The 14,669-nt window shown below is 53.6% G+C and overlaps 1 pseudogene; it reads left to right on the top strand.

Annotated features, from left to right (window-relative positions):
* Positions 1 to 1,908: 1,908 nt before the first annotated feature.
* On the top strand, positions 1,909 to 2,041 carry LOC138226669 (U4 spliceosomal RNA; annotated as a pseudogene).
* Positions 2,042 to 14,669: the final 12,628 nt, after the last annotated feature.

Genomic DNA, 14,669 nt, shown 5'->3' with positions numbered 1-14,669 from the left:
TTGTGTGTTCAAGCCAATCTATGTTTTCTGTTTTACCTGTTTTTCTTCACCTCTGGATCTAATACCAGAAATGAATTGAATTATCCTGAGCATTTAGCATTCTAATTAGATAACGTGTTAGGGTTTAAAAATAATCCTGAGTGACGCTGTTTAGACAGTTTTCCTTCGCTGAATGAGTTCCAGTTCCTTCTTCCTCTTGTTTCTCTCTGTCCCTGGTTTCCTGCTTCACGGACAGGATATGTGTTCACAGTTACAGCATTGCCAAAGAGCTGGAACCATCAGGTCCACTGTACTGAGAGTACTGCTAAAAAAACAAGCTAAAATACAATTCTGGTTAAAAAAGAAATTCAATACACACCCCACAATTTCTCCCCCTTTCTCTCTGCTGCTGTTTCTGTCTCTCTCTCTCAATTCAATTCATTTCAATTCAAGATGTTTTATTGGCAAAACCAAAGAGTAAAATCAGTGTTGCCAAAGCAAAACAGATTCAATTAACATTTAAAAATTTACAATACAGACATATCATAAGATATTTACATCCAAACATATGGAGCATTATCGGGAGACAGGCTCGCTGTTCCTCAGGCTGGGACAGGAGATCACACACTGGGCTGCCAGTTCAACAGAGTTCCCTCCTCCCTCTCCCAGCAGGATTGGGAGCTGTTGTGATTCTGGCAGGTGAGGAGCAGTGAGAGAGGGGGAAAGAGAGGGGTCTGTAAGTCTGTCTCTCGCTCTGCTCCTGCCCTGTCTCTCTCTCTGTCTCTCTGCTGCTGTGTGCCATACTCTGTCTTCCTCTGGGTGTTCCTGAAGCAGTGTCTGGCCAGTATCCAGCGGCTGCACATCTGGCTGTGAGTGGAGTGTCCGGGGGAGGGTGGGGCAACAGGAGGAATAAAAGAGCCTTTTGTGTTCTCTCTCTTGCTTTCGGTGTATTTTCTTCTCTCTTGCTGTCAAGACACATCAAACCACAGAACCCACAGTCATGCAATTAGGCCCTCAGAAAGTATGCGCTAAAAATAGCCCCGAGAAAAACTCCGATCGCCGACTTGAATTCTGGCAAAGTCGTGCGTTAAAATATCGCCGATTCGGACTGGATCAGACCTCAGAGCTCACTCACGTGACAAATCCATTACCTGCAGGTGCGCGTCTCCCACCCCTAGGCCCGGCTGTGGATGTGCTGCTGGCCGGAGATGTTGCCGAGCCACGTCTGCACAACCCGCAGTCCTCCTTTCCAAACATCCCCCTTTGCATATTCAGTGGCAATAGTGTCTCATCATGGAGAGGGACCGTTTGCAGCTTACTGTGGCTATTCACAATGGCAGCAGCGGAGCCAGTGGGGTACTGCCATTGTGAAGTCAAAGGCACCTGCAATAATGAAGTATATCTATAGCCAAGCCTGCTCACCGCTTCCCACATGGAGTTAACGCATATGTGCTCCCAGAATGCATAGCGAGGAGCGAGGTGTCTTCGATGGCTCCAGCACTGAGAAGCTGAAGCAATTTTATTTTCCCCACAAGGCATTGCACCCGTGTGCTCTTATCACACGCCAGTTCCTGAGAGGCGTTCCCTAGAAGAGTCACAAGATACAGTGTGTTCGATTTTCAGCCTCCTTGTTGGTCTACCTCACAAAGCAGAGGCAGGGAAGGCGGCGTCCCAGGAGCTTGTGCTCAAGGTGTGTGTGTGCTTGTATAGACACTGAGGATGGCTACTCAGCGCCTGCAGGCTCCTGCTTGCCGCCCCTCCTGGTAGAGGAAGGAGCTCCTCTTCCCCCACGTCGATCACCTGACTGTGTGCAAATCCCATCCTAGGCCACAGCAGAAGTTTTCAAGATGTTTTGGGCGATACAAGGCTCTTGGAGAGGCCGGAGACCTCATACACGCGAAGCACAGCTCTACCCCTGAGCTACAGCCCCGATTTGCACGGTGGCGGTATCGTAGCCCGTGAGGTTTAGCCGAGGCACGATTATTGCTGGTTGTAAACTTTCCCCTAAACCGCAGGAGACTCAGAAGAGTGAGCTCCCTGCCTCTCTGCTTCCCGTTCGCGGCCTTGGCCCTGCCCACCCTTCCCCCTCCCGCCTCGGACCCCCCGTTTACAGCTGGGGCCCGAGAACTGCTTTCGCTACCCCCTGCGACGGCACGTCCTGTCCTGTCCTGTCCTGTCCCAGCCTCGCACCCGTGCGCGCACTGGCCCTGACGCACACGTCTCTGTTTGCACACACACAGACACAGACACACACACACACACAACTCTGTTTGCACACACACAGACACAGACACAGACACACACACACACAACTCTGTTTGCACACACACAGACACACAGACACACACAGACACACAGACACACAGACACACAGACACACAGACACACACACACACGCGTCTCTGTTCGCTGATGTGCTAAGTGCAGATTTACGACTTCCCCCTCGGCTGTGCCAGGCCTTCGGGGGGCTCTGATTTGCGTCAGTAGGGCGGGGGTGAGTGTGCCCCTGGGCACTGCTGGGCACTTCCTGCTACTCCAGCGGGCAGCCTGCCGCCACAGTGACTGACAAGCCCCCTGGCCACAAACATCCCCCCTGTAAACCAGTGCAGCAACACACTGACCCCTGCATGACCCCTGCAGAAACTCTCCTTTCCACCCGGGGCATTCACGACAGAGCTGCTGCCACGCCGTTACGCCGAGAGTTGCGGGTGTCTGGAACTGTCCCGCCCAGTCAGGCTGTCGAAGAAGAAGAAGAAATCCCTCGGGATCGATCAAGAAAACAGTCGGATGAGGCTGAGGTGCCTATTAAACGATGGACGAGAAACGACAGGAGGGAGCAGGCAGGCCGAACCGATCCCTGTCGCTTTCCCGAAACCCTGCCTGCCAATGGCCTGTTGGGTCCGGTGTTCGATTAAGGCATGAAAGGGCGAGATTACCAGGCAGGCTGCCACACTCTCACCGCAGTTTCACGGCCGCATTACAGTACGCGGACAGTGGCAATACCGATCCCGGCTAGACACCACCAGCCCTCCCGGGAGAAACAAACAGAAAATACCAGTCCACCCCTCGGCCAGCGTGGCTGTGACCTGCAGCGCACGCGGCGCTCTGACCCCTGGGTCTCTCCGGGCCGCCCAGGCGTGACCCGTGTCTGCTGTCGGACTTCTGGGCTCCGATCTGCGGCTCTGGGGGGTCTTGAGAAGGGCAAACGGGCTGGGATTTCAGGACTGATGTGGCGGAGACTCAGAGAGCCCTCTGTCGGGCAGTGTGGGAGGAGGGGGAGAGGGGGGAGTGAGAGGAGGGAGGGATGAGGAAGAGCAGGAAAGGAGAAGTGTCACACTGCCCCCGAAATCCCCCCCCCCCGCAATCCCATTGGCCCCGCGAGCCAATCACAGCTCCTGCCCTTTCACCTCAAAAACCCACCTGCGCCAGGGAGAAGACCGACAGCCCGCTCGCTCACGTCAAGCAGAGTCTGGGCCCTGACCTGCTGACCTGCTGCTCCAGGCTGGCAGGCCTCCTCTTCCTCCTCCTCCTCCTCGTGCGCCGGAGTGACCGGGAGGGGCGGGGGTGTCTGTATCCGGGAGAGAAAAATCGCACAACATATACTGTATATTTTAAGCTTTTTCGAAGAAAAAAAAAACAGCAGCAGCAGCAGCACAATTAAAAACAACAGCACTCTAAATGAAACAAGGGCAGCTCAGTTCCCGGACAGCTCCGAGGGGGATTGGAGAAAAAAGAACGGAAAAACACAAGGGCCCTGCTCGCCGGGTCCGGCCTGGGCGCTGACGGACGCGACGACGGAGGCTCGTCTTCAGCACTCGGCCGAGGCGCCGAACGCCGGTGACCCCAGAACGACAATCTGGGGGGCGCCCGCCGTCTCTCAAGGCCAGGCTGGAGCGGGGAGACTTTCTCCCTTTGGGGGGAGCGAACAACATCACCCCACCAGCCGGCGTCCCCCCCCCCCTTCTTTAGCTCGGGCAGGGGGCTGCAGTAGAACAGGTTCCGGGCTGCAGCGCCCCCTTGTGTCCGGTGGTGATCCGCGCGGAGCCCCAGCGCGCCACGGTTTTTGCCCTGCAGCCATGGGACCGGGCCTCCGGACGGGACAAACATCACAGAGAGAAGAAGTTCGAGTAGGGAGCTGCGTGGGCAGGCGCAGGCTGCAGAGGAACAAGTAGAGGTTTATTCCAGCCTGAAAAGTGAAGAAAAGAAACACTGGTGTCAAAAAACACCCGGAGAAGGCCTCACAGCCGAAACGTTGTGTTTCGTGGTCTTCTCCTTTCAGGCTTCACCTGTTCCTCCACAGAGAGGCCACGAGGCTCCTGCCGCTGCGTCAGGCTTCCGGAAACAACGGGCGTCTCTCCGGAGCGCGTTTCGTCAAGCCCGCCCTACCAGGAACCCAACGGCTCGATTAAAGATCAGCCCAGGTCCGAGATCAGCCCAGGTCCGAGAGCACCAGCCGTCTGGTTTGAACAAAAATAAGGGGAATCATCATTCCTTTGACCAGACCGGAGCCCGGCCTCCCTCCCTGGCTGGTACAGCGGCGCCGCCGCGCAGAGACACCAGGGTGAAAACGCAGCGAAGCTCAGAGAGGCTCAGGCCAGCCGTGATGCAAACGTCGAGCACAGGGATGTGGAAAACGCGCCTAAGCATGGTGGGTAAGTGTCCTACGGTAAACCTCCTTAACCGGCGGGGGCCCTGTTGCTCGAGAAACGCGCTGGGTTTTTACAGCCTGACGGGCTGCCCGTCTGCTCCCAGCATGCACCGCTCCGGCCAGGAAGAGCTTGTTTACGGTGGCGAACCGCTGCCCCAGCGTCAACAGGAAACACGGGAAGTGCTGCCCAACCCGCCGCGGGGGTGCTGGCTGACAGACCGGCCCCTGGGGTGCCGGCGTGGCGCTGCGCTGAGCCGCCCTCCGACCCCTGACCCCTGACCCCAGCGCGGCCGCGCTTCAAAGGCGCGTGGAGGAAGCAGCTGTTTCGCTGCCGGGGGCTCGGCCAGCTCTCGGAGCGGGGGGGTCACTGGCCAGGCATTGAAATCTTACAGTCCAGGGTTTGCAAACACACTCTCCTCCCACGCCGCTCCTCTCCGACAGCGCCGGCGGCAGCGCGCAGGGACGCAGACCGGCGTGACAGTCACAGTAACAGAAGGAAAGGGGGCCTTAATCAATGAACGGACTTCATAATCAATGAACGGAGTTCATCAGGCTGTGAGGTGGCCGCTCCTGTAACCTCTCTGGCGGGCCTGTTTCTCTATCAGCGTGTGAGCGGGCTCTTTTTTTTTCTTCGTTTTTAAAATTTTCCGTTATAACCCCCACCCCACCTCTTAAAGGGCCGGCGTTTTGTTTACTCGGAGTGCGTGTTCCCTTGTTTCTTTTATAAATAAGTGTCCTTCCTGCTGTCGCCGGTGCCGACCTCGCCTGCCAGCCGGGGGCTGCGCGTTCACACCTCGCGCGACGCTTGACGTATCCTCTCGTGCTTCAGCGCTTCTGTGCGTCGGTTGCATGCATGCGTGCATACGTGCCCTCCCCTTCTCCCAGCGTCCGACAAGCTTTGCTGGTCTTGCTCACCAGCAAGCGTCCCGACCCGAAAGCAACATTGCTTTACTATGGTTAGCACAGCACAGTAAAGTAGCACAACAGCACAGTTTAATTTCCACCAGGGAAGCCTTTTCCAGTGTGCGGGCTGGTGGAATCATGGTCAAGCTTAAAAAAAGGCACAACAGAAAAGTGGGGGAATTTTAAAAATCAGACCCGTAAAGGAAAACACAGAAAGGCGCGACACGATCTTTGAACTGCATCTCGGCTATCAGAGGCGAGAGAGGGAGTGTCACCGAGGTGGGGCGGATTAAAAACAGCACCAGGGGCGAATCTAGTGCCAAAGGCATCATCCTGGTGGTCCGCGTCTGCCGGTGCCACAGCCCGCCCCGGCTCTGCTTAAAAACAGAGCGCTCCCCACCCTGGCAGTAACCGCTGTCCTGATAGAAAAAAAACAACAGAATGGAATAATAAAAATGCCTTTAAACTTCATCCACCCAGCCTATAGCCCAGCCGTCCGGCCCCGGGTTAAACTAACAGAGCGCCAGCAGGAAGCGCGAGAGCCGCTTCCAAAATCAACACAGCCGCGCGGAGGGGAAATTAAATCTCACCTCCATCCAACTGAGGGACAGGAGATAAACCGGGCGATTTTCTCTGAAGCCCTGAAAAACTCTTGCTTTTCCGCTGCCTGTTTTTGTCTTTCCCCGACCCTGATATCTGCCTCCTGACCCGGTGCTTTCTTACAGCCCGGAGACCCGGCGCGACAGGCTGGGGGGTCTCTCGCTGAGCGGCTGCTGTTCCCGAGACGCACTCGCCCGCTGTCATCGCTCCCTGACCGGGTGCCTCCCCTGCGTACCGCCTTCATTCAAGCGAATCGTTTACGGGAGAGATTAATTAACCTTTTAATTGAAGTAACAAATAATTAATTGGATCCTTCTAATTGTTCTCAGCCCTTAGAACTGCTGAGAATCTAAAATATATATATATATTCTAGTTTTATAAATAACTCAGCATCAGCAATAGGGGCAGAAAATGATGATCACGTTTTAAATCAGGGGTGTCCAATCCTGCTCCTGGAGGGGGCGCTGTGTCTGTGGGGCTTCAGTCCAGCTTTGCTCTTGCAGAGCTCAATCAGCTCATGATTGACTGGACCAGTCTGACAGCCTCTCCCAGCACCCCAGCTGCAGCTGCTTTTAAGAGACTTGAAGACCTGCAGACACACTGACCGGCCCTGCAGGACCAGGGCTGGACATCACTGCAGACACACTGACCGGTCCTCCAGGACCAGGACTGGACACCACTGCAGACACACTGACCGGCCCTGCAGGACCAGGGCTGGACATCACTGCAGACACACTGACCGGTCCTCCAGGACCAGGACTGGACATCACTGCAGACACACTGACCGGCCCTGCAGGACCAGGGCTGGACACCACTGCAGACACACTGACCAGCCCTGCAGGAACAGGACTGTTCTAAATGAAGTGCTTAATTAAGCCACAGGCTGAGGTAATCCCATAGCAGCTAGACTGAAGCTGTGCACTTCTCAGCCTCTGCTCTGCTGGCTGGTTTCACAGCCCTCAGTCCAGCTGGTTTAATTGGTCGCCCTCCAATTATCAATTTCGAATCATTTTGCTGCGATTTTGCTTTGACCACTGAGACTGGTGATTTGCTCACTGTAGCCGTCGGGGTCTGTGGTTGACCTCTCCTGATTTAATGTCCTAAACTGAGCAGAAGCCGCACGTTCCAAATCTTTACAAACTGGCCGTTTAAAGGTGACCTGTGAGGTCTGCTGGTCCCTAGCTGGTCACCCCGGATGGGAGCACACACTCCATGGGAATAGTAACAACTCCCATTGTGCCATCGGTCAGTCTGACCTCTTGTGTGAAGGCAGCGTTTCTCCTTCCTGAACCTGGACCTGCAGATGTCATAGGGAATTCAGCTTCGAAGACCTTTATAATTAAATACAGCACTAAGAAACTCAACATTACTGTGAACAAACCCCCTCAGAAGGGTGAGATTCCCCCTGAAAAGAAATTATTTATGTGTAGCCCATCAGTTCTCACCTGCATGTTTGTGGACAGTGTGGGGGGGGGAGGGCAACAGCTGGCAAAGAAAGCCCACTTTTGCATGAGAGGAGCATGCAAACTCCACACAGACAGGCACCCCAAGCAGAAATCGAACCTGGGTCCGTGGAGCTGTGAGGCAGAAGTGATTCCCTTTGATGTCATGAAACCTCAGCTGCCAGGAGATCTCAGCTTCAGTCCCCTGATTGGAAGTCTCAACAGCCTTGACTGTGCCTAAGCCAGTCTCCACTGAAATGCCCCTCATGAGCAGTGTTAGTGCCTGGACACTACAAATCACCACACATCAGCCAGCAGGGACCACTGCTAATGAAGGAGAGGGTGTACACAGCGCATTACTGCATTGCAAAAACACACAGACCATTACTGCACCACAAACTGACATACAGACCATTAGTGCTCCATAAAAACACAGACCATTTCTGTACCACAAGAACACACACACAGACTATTACTGTACCACAAAAACACACACACACAGACCATTCCTGTACCAGAAACCCACACACTGCATTACTGCCCTACAGTAACAGGCACAGACCATTACTGCCCTACATCGCTCCAGCTGCCTGCAGGAGATCTCGGGTTTGGAATGTTCTGTGCTCTGTGTATGTGCACGTGTCCGTGTGTGCGTGGCTGTGTGTGTGTCCAGAGAAAGCATCAGCCACTCAGAGAGATCAGGGAGACCAAGAAAAAAATCAGAACAGGACAATGTGAGAGGCTTGCTTCTTATAGCAGTGTTTTTATTTATAATGATAATTCCACTCAGTAAGAGATCTGTAATACAACTGCAGAAGCGGCACAGGCCCATGTGCTAGATTTGAGCCTTTTCTCTCTCATTGTTCCAGGGGCAGGGATTCCCGATGTCTTGTGCACAGACGTCACCACAGTGAGCAGTCCCTGAAAGCCCACTGCAGCCTGGGGGAACACGGGGGAGCCGACTCCACACAGACAGGCACTCCAAGCTGCAATTGAGCCCAGTAAGGTTCACCTGCTGCAGACAGATGTTTGTGCGGAACGAGTCTGGGGGGGGAGCAGAAGTTAGAGGTACGAAGACAGAGGACGTGACTCCTCGGGCCACCTCCACTGCGGGACGTGGACACAGCCAGTTTGCTCGTTGCTGGATGAGATGAAAATGAGCACAACTGTTCAATCCAGGAGCTGGATGGACTTTAACAAACACCTGGACTGGATGAAATCAAAGACGGCACCTGGACTGAAACGGACAGGAAGTCGCAGATCAGCCGGTACCTGTAGATCAGATATAGGAGACTCTCCCGGAACCTGGAAGGTGGAACCAGGATGCCCCCTCCTGGTCAGATGTGAGCAACACACCCACAGTCCTGAAAGTCTTTTTCTGGACTCCGATGTTCGACCCACCTGAGCTATTTGTCCCTTATTTGAATCGATTAATCGGATTTAACCTTCAATGCAGGCAGCGATTTAATGAGACAAGATGAAAAAGGAATATTGCTTAATCACTATTAAGTACGTAATCACTTAATTACTGACACAGCAGCCCCGGGAAAAAAAAATCATCAGTTCACCCGTACTGTTTCTGAAACAGGTGTACTGTGCTTAATGACCATGAAACAAAAAACACAACAAAAGAAAGATATCTATGCTGAAGCAACTTTAAAAATAATAACTGAATACCAATTAATACTGTTTGTAACAACTGAAAAAATACATAAACCCGTTATTTTACTCGCGCAGTTTGTACCCCCTGTCACGACCGCCAGTCCTCGGAGATCGACCCACAGACGAGCTCACCAGGTCCCGCAGCGGACTGATCACAAGCGCCGCCGCACGTGTTAAACCATCCCCACCCGCTGTTCCGTTCCGCGCTCTCAGCTCTATTTAAACCCTCAACACTCACTGCTCGGTATTGATTCCTCTTCTAGAGAGCTCCCATCTCGCCCCACTTTTGTCCGATAACATTGGCTTTTTGAACTCACCTTTGCTCTTGACCACGAACTCTCCTGTCGACTCGGATTGGACACCTGTGTTGTTTCTGCCTCTACTCTCTCTCTCTCTCGTCTGCATAGGGTCCTCCTACGTCATCGCTCGGATTTGTTACAGAATTACCGAGCCGGCAAGACGGATCACGCGGACGTTCAGTCTTCTCGCGCTGTTCCCAAGCCCTCACCCAGCTTCACTCCAGCACCTCCCTAACCACGTCTCCCCGGCACCCACTACTGCGGCGCCTTTCGCCCGGGCACTGCCGGAGAAATACGACGGTAATCCAGCAGGCTGCAGAGGCTTTCCAGCCCCATCCAGAGCGTTTTCCTACTCCTAGTGAGCAGACCGGCTTCTCCTTTCCCTTGCTCACAGGTCCAGCCTTGGGTTGGGCAGTGGTGTTGCTTGCAAGGGGAGGTTCTGAGTTTTCCGATCTTCATCTTTCTGCGGACCGACCTCAGACGCCCTCTGGACCTTCTGACCGGGGACCTCGGGTGGCCTTCCGTGCGATCTGGTGTTGCTCACTATGGGCGGGCATGTCCGGTCTGTGCCAGGATTAAGACTCCACGTGCTGGGAGAGCCGGTCTCCTTCACCCCCTTCCGGTTCCCCCCGCCCTTGGTCTGGTAGCGGTTGACTTCATTACGGATCTCCCTCGCGTCGAAGGGAGTACAGTAATCCTGGTGGTCTCCATTGGCTTTTCCCAAGTCCACACATTTTGTTCCCCTCCCAGCCTTGCCTACAGCCCAGGAAATGCAGATGCTGTTTGTTCAGCAGGTCTTTAGGATACGTGGTCTGTCCAGGGGTGTGGTTCCCCATGGGGGTCCCCAATTCGTCTCTTGCCTTTTGTCAAGCACCTGGGACCCGTGTATCTAACCTCTGGATATCCTCCTGAGGCCAATGGACATGTGGAAAGGACTAACCACAGCCTTCACATTCACAGCGCAGGATGACTAGACATCGCAGCTACCCTGGGCAGAGCACGCCCACAACTCACTCCCCTCCTCCTCCACAGGTCTCTCTGTTCCTCTGCGTGTTGGGATATCGGCCTGCTCTCATCCCTGACACCCCTCCGGATACGGCCTTGCCTGCGGAGCAACACTACTTCCCATTTCCAAGTTGCGGAGGACCTGGAGAACGGCCAGGACAGCCCTCGCCAGGCCTAATTCACAAACTCGCACTGCAGACCCTGTTTTCGGAGAGGACAGTTTTTCTGGCTGTCCGTGAGCTTATCGGGAAGCTTAGCCCCAGGTGCACGGGCCCCTGCCGGATTCTCCCGGATCACTCCGGTCACTTCTCATCTCGCACTTCCTCCCCCCTTCAGGCTCCACCTGTCCTCCACACCTCTGTCCTGAAACCCCTCTGCCTGCCTCCCTAACAAGACTCGTTCTTGCAGCACCTCGACACGGGGAGAGCCGGCCTCTGTGGAGCGAAGGGTGACAACGCAACCCACCAACGGATCACACAAGAAAGGACTTCCAAATGGGTTTTTTTGTCTTTTTTTTATTTTTAATTATAAATTTCCTTACAAAAAATAACCAAAAATGAGGTGGGGTGGGTAAACAGGCGAGTGTAAAAAGTTTCTCCAACTGATAAAATGTTTTAAAAAAAATTGAAAAGCTACAGAGGGAGTGGCCGGTCACCTCGACTGGAATAGATTTTTTTTCCCTTTTAAGTTTTGCGTGAGCCTCTGGGGAGGGAACAGAGCGTTTCCCTGCTCCGCCTGCCACGCGGCTTTGTCTCGGGGGAGGGCACAGAGCAGAACGGCCAGTTCAAATCCAAAACGCAAGCTGGGGGGGAAAAGCATTCACAGAACACTGAACACCCTCCCGCAGGGCAGAGAGCAGGCCGGCTCGTTGGGCTGGGACACCGAGCAGCACGCTCCCTTTCCGACAGGTGCTTAGAAAAAATACATTTCCATGCTGTTGACCTAGAGTATGCGAACAGTGCTGAACAGCACTTCACAGCAGCAGTACATCACTACGCACACAGGGCCCTCCTGTATTCACAGAGCAGCTCATATGTCATGTGAACTGGGCAACTTCCCACTGCTCTTCCAAACGGAGCTGGGCTCACAGGAGAGCCAGGCACTGCTGCTGCCACAGGGCTGCATTCTGTGCATTAAAACCGCCAGGGGAAGACGAAAACCTCTGTTTCACTGTGCAGAAGGTCGGGGGGGTCCCCTGTGTGCCTTCAGTGCCCCCCTCCCCCCTGCGGAGCTGGGTGATAACCTCGGGGCCCAGCGGGAAGGAGACAGCGGCGTCACACCGACTGAGCAGTCCCGTAGGCCGATTCCTCTCGGCACAAAGCTCAAGATGATCCCGGCACTCGCTCTCCCCGGGCCTGGGAGCGCGGAGCACGTGGGAGTCGGTCGGCATGATCTCCACGAAGGCCAGCACAAACGGGCCGAGTGCAGTGCAGCCGCGGCCTCTTAGCCTCTCTTTCGGATCGCACCGCTTCCTCGCTACAGGTGATCTACCGCGCGTGCTGCTAAACAAGGAGAGCCGGGGCCGCCGCTCTCCCTGCGAGGCCGGAGGACAGCTCGAGGACAAGCTCGGCCGAATCGGCAGCCTCACCCACGGGTGCCGAGGCGGAGGGGCTGGAACTGGAGCAGCTCCCACACAGGTGCGTTCGCCGCATCTGAACGTTTCCTGGCGTTGGAGCGTTACGGTGGATTTTTGGAAGGCGCTCTGGAATCGGGGCGTTCTAAAGGGAGGATCGTTCCGGCAGTGTGTTTGGAATGGGAGCTCCCGGGGTGATCCGACTATCCGAACGGCTGGGCCCCGACCGCCGTGCTTGGGGGGGTGCACTGGGATTTCCCCCGCAGGGCAGGGCGCTGCTGCACGGGCTGGCCGCCTCCTGCAGGAGACGCTGTATAGATGTGCGTCTTGGGTTCAGTGTGACCAGAGACAGGCACGGACCGCCGCCCGTGTCTGCAGAGCCTCAACACGGCCCGAAACGGCGATGACCCGTGAACACGTCCCGGACACTTTCCACCCCAAAAGCGATGCCGCTTTTCCCCCGATCAAGCCTTCTAACACGCTGCCTCCAACACGCAGTGCAGATTCTACCCTGCGGGTGTCAAACTCCAGGTCAAAAATGAGTCATTTCAAAGAAAACCTTTAAAACTACGCACAGTGTGAAAGTCGTTATTAGGCTTTTAAAACCACAATGGGGAAAATAAGGGCTTCAGTTCTCGAGACCTTTAAGACAGTCTACAAAATGTAACATTATACATTGCTCTTTCATTTTTGAAAATATATACCTTTTTTGTTTTAGCACATCCTAATACATTGTACGTGATATACACAGTATATATATATACACACAGACCTAAAGAGAGCGCGCACTCAGACTTGACTGCTGGGCGTCAGTTACCTGTTGACGTTGCTATTGCTCTGTTGCTATTGGCACTGCTTGGAAGTGTAGAGTCTAGTGGTATAGCTGGCTCTGCACCTCACAGTAAACCTCCCTCCATCCCTGTATACCGCAAACATGTTCCCCAGGCTGAACAGGCACAAAATCCTTCAAAATTCTAAACCTGCTACGCAGATTATTCTGGAGTCACTGCAGACATTTTGTCCGCAGGAACCCAACTGCAGCTTGGTCACGAGGAACCTGGGTTCCATAGATCAATCCCAGGGCCCGACCCAGTTTCCGCTGTGCTTGTGATCGGCTGTGTTCCCGATCAGAAAAGTAGGGGGGGAAATCGTGCCCTGTGCTTTTTCTTCCCGAATGTTTCGTGACAACTGGAGCTCGAGTCCGGCCTGGGAATCGCCCTTTGTCCAGTTCATCCTGAATCGGCTCGGTTCGGCCGCACTAGAGATGGAGCGGTTTCCCTGGGTCCAAGCTGATCGGGCTGGACTCGTGTGGGCCCGGATTATGATTTTAGAAATGAGAATCAAATACTAAAAAAAAAATTTTTTTTAAGTAGTGACTGACATTGCTATAATCCAATACAACTGTCTTAGTTGCGTTTTCCTGGATTTTTGTTGCTGCCGTTGTGTGCATCAGAAATTAAACAGAAGCACGCTGTTTCTGGGCTTTTATGGAAACCCCCTGCACTCCTCTCTAAACCTATTGTACAAGAGTGCTGGTTTTAAGAACAAATGTGCCATGCTCTCTGGAAACCAGGTTCGTCAGGATTAATTATTGAGCGATTAATTTTAAGGGCAAGTTCTAAAAGAGAACTTCAGTGGAGTGTTTAGCACACATCCTTGTGTCTTGACTGCTCTCTGCTGATTTGTCCTTCGCAAGGCAGGAGTCCTGATTTCCCAGGATCAGCATCTTTTTAGTTTCAATTTCCTTTAAAATCATGTTGTCCTTCGCGGGCAGCAAACCTCTCATCAATCAAATGTAATTGTGTCAGATGGCTTTAGTCAAGAACAAACAGCTGCAAGTCCGCCTTTAAAAGACAGAAAACCTGATCATGGAAGAGTCACAGAGTATCTGCCGTTTATCCACAAAAAAATGATTTGTCACAAGAACGACATGAAAGTTGGGTCAGAGTGTAAGATGCATTCTCTATCACCCTGTGTGCGTCTCAGCATTGAATGAGAATGCATGTGCAGCATCTGTGTCAGTCTTAATAGGAGAGACTCTTGTTTTTGACATGCAGTTAATTAACGAAGTATTTCTTATTTAAAATCCTGCAGCTAGAAGTTCTTAGCGAGACTCTTCTGTAATGGGAGGCAAGAGCTGGTGCCCTATGGCGAAACTGGAAGGGATCAGGCCGCTGTGCCGGGGCAATCGGCTAGTAGAGTCTGGAGGGGATCAGGCCCCTGTGCCGGGGCAATCGGCTAGTAGAGTCTGGAGGGGATCAGGCCCCTGTGCCGGGGCAATCGGCTAGTGGCTGTGCCACTGTTATACACGTGTAGAAGCATATATGCATTTTTCTATTTTTTTCTGGACCCTGATCCCATTCAGTCCGTTCAGAAAAGAAATAAAACGACACTGTTTAGGGTGAGAGTCCCTGAAGGACTTCTGTGGCTCAACTCTTTCCTCCCGAAGCAGGAAGGCCGAGATCCCCGACTTCAACGTTTACTCCCTCTTTTCTACAGTTTCAATGAAGCGTCATTTTCGTCCCAGCTATCATACCGCACAGACAGGAAAAACAGAA

The sequence above is a fragment of the Lepisosteus oculatus genome, chromosome 2 (genome assembly GCF_040954835.1).
Source record: "Lepisosteus oculatus isolate fLepOcu1 chromosome 2, fLepOcu1.hap2, whole genome shotgun sequence".
Lineage (NCBI taxonomy): Eukaryota > Metazoa > Chordata > Actinopteri > Semionotiformes > Lepisosteidae > Lepisosteus > Lepisosteus oculatus.
The sequence above is the reverse complement of the archived record's forward strand: the minus strand, read 5'-3'. Positions and strand labels throughout refer to the sequence as shown.